The sequence below is a fragment of the Homalodisca vitripennis genome, chromosome 8, assembly GCF_021130785.1.
Source record: "Homalodisca vitripennis isolate AUS2020 chromosome 8, UT_GWSS_2.1, whole genome shotgun sequence".
NCBI lineage: Eukaryota > Metazoa > Arthropoda > Insecta > Hemiptera > Cicadellidae > Homalodisca > Homalodisca vitripennis.
The window spans coordinates 57,238,933-57,244,705 of NC_060214.1; positions in this window are offsets into that span (position 1 = coordinate 57,238,933).

The window sequence follows — 5,773 nt, forward strand, 5'->3', positions numbered from 1 at the left end:
CAAATTGTTGAATACGTAAACGCAGAAGAACGATTGCTCCCTAAACTGCAGTCAGGATTCAGAAGAAACCATAGCACCTGCACTGCGTTGATGAATATGTTTGCAGACTTGTTTGAGGCGAGGGATAGAGGCAGGTGTAGCTCTGTAGTTATGCTTGACTACTCTCAAGCCTTCGACTCCATAAGCCATGAATTACTGCTTGCGAAATTTAAAATATCTGGGCTTTCAGGACGATGCAATTGCCTGGGTTAAGTCTTATTTAGAGAAAACAGAGAACAGGTGACTAAGATGGGTTCCGACGTCTCACATCCCCTCGAGAAATCGAGAGGAGTGCCGCAGGGAAGTTGTCTGGGCCCTCTTTTGTTTTACCCTTTATACAGCCGACCTAACCGATTGTGTGCGTCACTGCAACGTGCATGCGTATGCTGATGACTGCCAATTGCATCTGTCTTATGAGCTGAACTCAATCGACCAGGCTATTATGGCAGTCAATTCTGATCTTTTGAGAATAAGTCAATGGTCGATAAGGCACGGTCTCAAAATTGAATGTTGACAAATGCACAGTAATCCATGTTGCACCACCCACCATGATCCAACGTGTCGTTGAGGCAGCTGTGCAAGTCAAGCTTGGTGACGAGTTGCTAAGGGTGAGTGACGCTGTCAAGACTTTGGGCGTGGTTGCTTGACAGTGGTCTCACCTTCTCTGACCATATCACTTATGTTTCTCAACAGGCTTTGGGGAGGCTTAGGGGTCTGTACAGATACCGAACCATCCTACCAGTTGCAGCTAAGCTCCAACTGGTACAAATCAATAATTCTGTCAGTGCTATATTACTGTTTTCCTGCATACGGCAATAGCATCACGCATGATGAAATGAGCCGTATTCAAAGACTGCAGAACGCAGCTGTCCGTTTTGTTTTTCAGCCTCCGTGGACGGGGAGCATGTGTCTGCATTTCGGGATGCTGCCGGACTTTTGCCAACACAAGCCGTATGCAGGATGCAGACTTGCACTCTAGTCCCAACCGTGTGCTGGCGGGCGCGGGGAGCCGTGGTACCTGGTGGATAGACTTGTGACCCGGGGGGAGGTTGCTCTCCGCGGTACCCGACAGGACGCGCTACTGCATTTTGCAAGGGTTAGGCTTGAGGTGGGAAGGAGAGGGTTCTCCTACTTCGGGCCTAAACTTTATAATGATCTCCCCTGTGACCTCAAGCAGCTATCGGTCTCGGCTTTCAAAAAGAGACTGAAGCAATATCAGTCTCACATGTATAGATAGTTTATTTATTTGTTATTTCATATGTTTTTGATATTATTTTGATTGTGTGTTAATTACTTTCTTACTCTTGTTGTCAGTTTTTTTGAATTTGTGTTGAATATGTTTTAATTGTTATTTTTAGTGTAAGTTCTTTGACTAGGAGTTGTGCTGTAAAGCAGTATTGAGCTGATGTGTCACTCGTCAATAAAGGCATTTTTATTTATTTATTTATTTAATAGTATCAACTCTTAGGTTGAGAGATGAATGATAGAATGATTCATACTATTCTAATTGCAGTAAAACCTCTGTACAGAAAATACATATTTTGTCATAATCATATTTTAACACATTACTCTTCATAAATGACTAGATATTAGGGTAAAGGAAAACTTGATTCATAAGTCTACTATAATGCGGATAATGATTGTTGGATTGTTGGGGCGCATGGGGTTCCTGTAGTTTTTTTTTTTTTTTTTTTTTTTTTTTTTTTTTTTTTTTTTTTTTTTTTTTTTTTTTTTTTTTTTTTTAACAGAGGGGCAGGTTTCCTAGGCCTGGTAGTTGCCTCTCAGCCATCCGGTTTATTGTGCACCCTCTCCCAGGTTTAAGCTGTATCAAATCCCAGGCCTTTACAAAACCATGAGATCTTCTGAACAATGCTTTCCTGTTGCAACCCCTCTTCCGTATGCATAAGAACACCTAGGGATCTTGAGCGTTTGCTCTGTAATGTCGGACATTCAAATATGACGTGCTTGGCTGTTTCGTCAGCCTCACCACATTTCCTGCACAGTGTTTCCTGAACTGGAATACCTATTTTGTTCAGGTGACTTCGGAATATCCAATGACCTGTAATAAAACCAGTCACCGTTCTACTCATTATAAGGTCATCTGCTGCAATGTTCCTTGATGGTCCCTTGAGCATCCGCTTTGCTTGTACATTCCCCTCAGTATTTCTCCAATGTTGTAGGTGTTTTTTAACCATCCACTTGGTAACTGATCTACGTGCTAAGTTATACGAGACCCCACACGTTGGTTTAGGACCGGTAAGAGGACAGTTGGCTCCCAAGTTAGCGCAACTGTCTGCCCCTGCATTACCTGTGATTCCTCTATGTCCAGGCACCCAAGTTAGAATAACTTTATTGGTTTTCGCCAGCAATTACATGTCCTTATGGCATTCCCAGACTGTCTTCGAATTACATTCATGGTTGGCCAAGGCCTGCAGAGCAGCCCTGCTATCCGAGTTAATGTAGATGGTTTTGCCTTTGTAGCCCCTTTCCACATTAACTCTTGCACATTCTGCAAGGGCTGTAACTTCAGCCTGAAAGACAGTTGCCAGTTTACCTAGGCTAAAGCTTAAGTTAACCCTAGGTCTGGCTCTTCAGACCCCTGCCCCAGTACCCTTCAGAGTCTTTGACCCGTCCGTGTACCAGGTTAGAGCCTTCTTCATGTAGTCAGGCTCACCTTTTGACCATTCCTTCCTTTCAACAATGTTGGCTTGAAATGGTTTTTCCCAGTCCGTAACCTTTGCCATTCTGCCAGACATCATTTCTAGAATATCCTGTTTGAGAATGTCAACGATCTTGGAGTGCTTACTAGCATGGGGATGATGCCAGTTCCCATTGCACTTCAGTCTGTAGGCAGCCATCCTAGACTCCCCTATGACGAATATGTCTAGGGGTGGGAGGTTTAGCACTACTTCCATAGCAGCGGTTGGTGTTCCTCTCATGGCGCCCATTGTCCCCAAGCATGCCAACCGCTGTACCTTTGACAGGTTTTTTGCGGCAGTCACTTGTTGGACTTTTGGCCACCATACCACTGAGCCATACACCATCATTGGTCTGATGACTCTGGTGTACAGCCAATGTGACATGTCGGGTCTAAGCCCCCATGTGCATCCTACCGCACGTCTCACCATCATCAATGTAGTCTGAGATCGGCTGATTATGTATTCCAGATGACTATTCCAAGTGAGTTTATCATCTAGTTTGACTCCTAGATATTTGAACTCCCTGCTTATCTGTATCTGTCCCCCACATAGGACTGGCTGTGTGATTTCCAGTTTCCCCCTACTTGTAAATGGTATCATGACGGTCTTCGAAGTATTCACTGCTAGTCCTTCTTCGTCACACCATCGCTCCACAATGGCCAGTGCTCTCTGCATCAAGTTCAGACACGTAACCATATGCTTGCCTCTTATGAGTATGACAACATCATCTGCATAGCCTTGAGCATACATACCTGTTCATTCAGAGTCCAGAGTAAGTCACCCACAACTATGTTCCAGAGGCTTGGTGATAATACACCTCCTTGTGGACATCCTCGCTGCGTTTTGACCTCTCTTGTGGCTCCGCACAGAGATGCCTGTGCTCTTCTGCTCTTAAGCATGTTATTTATCCATCTAACAACAGTTTTCTCCGTACCCCTGGATGTAAGCTTAGACACTATAGAGTGAGTACTCGTATTATCAAAAGCGACTTCTATATCCAGGAATACTGCTAAAGCTATTTCCTTTTGTTCAATAGCTTGCTCAATCTTGCCAACCAGACAGTGTAGGGCTGTTTCACAAGATTTACCTTTCTGATAGGCATGTTGATTTGGATGTAAGGGACGGTTGATGAGGACTGTGTCCCTTAAATGCCTATCCAGAAACTTCTCCATGGTCTTGACGTAGAAGGATGTTAGGCTTATTGGTCTATAAGCCTTTGCAAGCTCATAGAAGGGTTTACCTGGCTTCGGGATAAATATAACCCTAGAGGTCCTCCAGGATGAGGGTATGACTCCTGTCGCTAGACTAGTTCTAAACAGTCGTAGAAGCACAGGTATCACCAAGTCCCCACTTTCCTGCAGTAAAGCAGGAAAAATTCCATCGGTACCTGGTGATTTGAACGACTTAAAAGACTCCAGAGCCCGTTTTATCCCTAAGTAGTTGATAACAGTCTTTGCACAGTTCCAGTCCTCCTTAGACCAGTCCTCCTTAGACGAGCCTTAGACTAGGTTCTCGCCGCCATTCACTAACAACTGTTTCACTGGTTTGAAAAGAACCTGGGAAGTGTGTATTCAGTAAACACTGAAGAGTCTCCTCAGGATCCTTGGTGTGAGTCCCATCTTCCCTAAGTATAGTACCCACCACATTTATTGGGCTTCGAGCTAGGACTTTTTGGAGTTTTGCACAGTCAGGTACCTTATCAATACTCTGACAGAATTCTCTCCACGAGTTTCTCTTAGCTCTTCTCACCTCTTTATTGTACTCTGTCAGGGCAGCAGAGTACCTATCCCAGTTCCCTGCACGTTTGCATGTATTATATGCTCTGCGAAGGTTTTCCTCAAGGTTTCCAGCCCCTGGTTCCACCAACATGCTTTTTCCTTGAGTTTTTTTCTATCACGGAGCAGGCTTTGTGGTACGATTCTTTCATGGCGTTTTGCAAAGAGTTTCTCCATGTCCTCGACCCCTTGCCCCTGATACCCATTTTTTCTTACTAGATTGCTTTTTAGCTCTGCATTGAAAGCTACCCAATCTGTTTTCTTTGGGTTTCTATAGGTCTCATTTATTTTGTACGACCTCATGTCAAAGGAGATATACCTATGATCTGAAGCAGATGCTTCATCTAGCACACTCCAGTTTAAAACTTTAGTTGCAATATAATTGCTAGCCAGAGTTATATCTAAGACCTCTTCTCTTACCCCTGTACCTCTTCTTTGTACAAAAGTTGGTTTACGGCCTTGATTCATAATAACTAAGATAGATTCTACTATAAAATTCAAGAGACATTCACCCCAATTGTTGATGTCGCTGCTTCCCCAAGCGGTGTGTGGTGGGCATTCGCATCACAACCGACAATCAGGTGCCTCCACGTAAGGGTTCCGAACTCCACAATCCGCCTCATCTCCGCAGTTGGCGGTGGTTCTGGAGAGAGTCGTATGGGAGGTAAACCGCTGCAAACAGGATTCTGATGTTGCCATCACCTGTCTGCAAGTGAACCTCTGTCACGGCTGTGTCTCTAGAACACATTTGTGCCATTTTTAGTGATTTGATTTTGTTACTGACATATATACTTGCTCTAAGGTTGTTACTGCCAGAATCGTATATCAAATTACCTTTAGCGGTGCTCATCCCCATCACACGACTGCCAACGGTCCATGGTTCTTGGATCAGGACCACGCCTATGTCGTCAGCCAGGATCTTCTGGCAGAGTGTTGCCGTAGCTGCTCTGCTGTGGTGTAGGTTTATCTGGAGCACCGCTGTCATCCTCTATTGGTCGTTACCTCCCTGCAGCTTGAAGATTATCCTGTCGCTGCCCAAAAATGGGCGCATCGCCAGAGTCTTCAGCTTCTTCAGGGAGTCTTCGTCCACATGAAGGACCAGGAATTCGCCGTTGGTGCTAGATTTCCCTCCAAAAGCAGTACATTGGTCCGTGTCAAGGTCATTTTGGTTTTTGAGAGCTTCGAACAGCTCTTGCTTGCTGTCCACCTCGATGTCCTTAGAGATGAATGTTGACACTTTACAAATCTTTACCAGGCTTT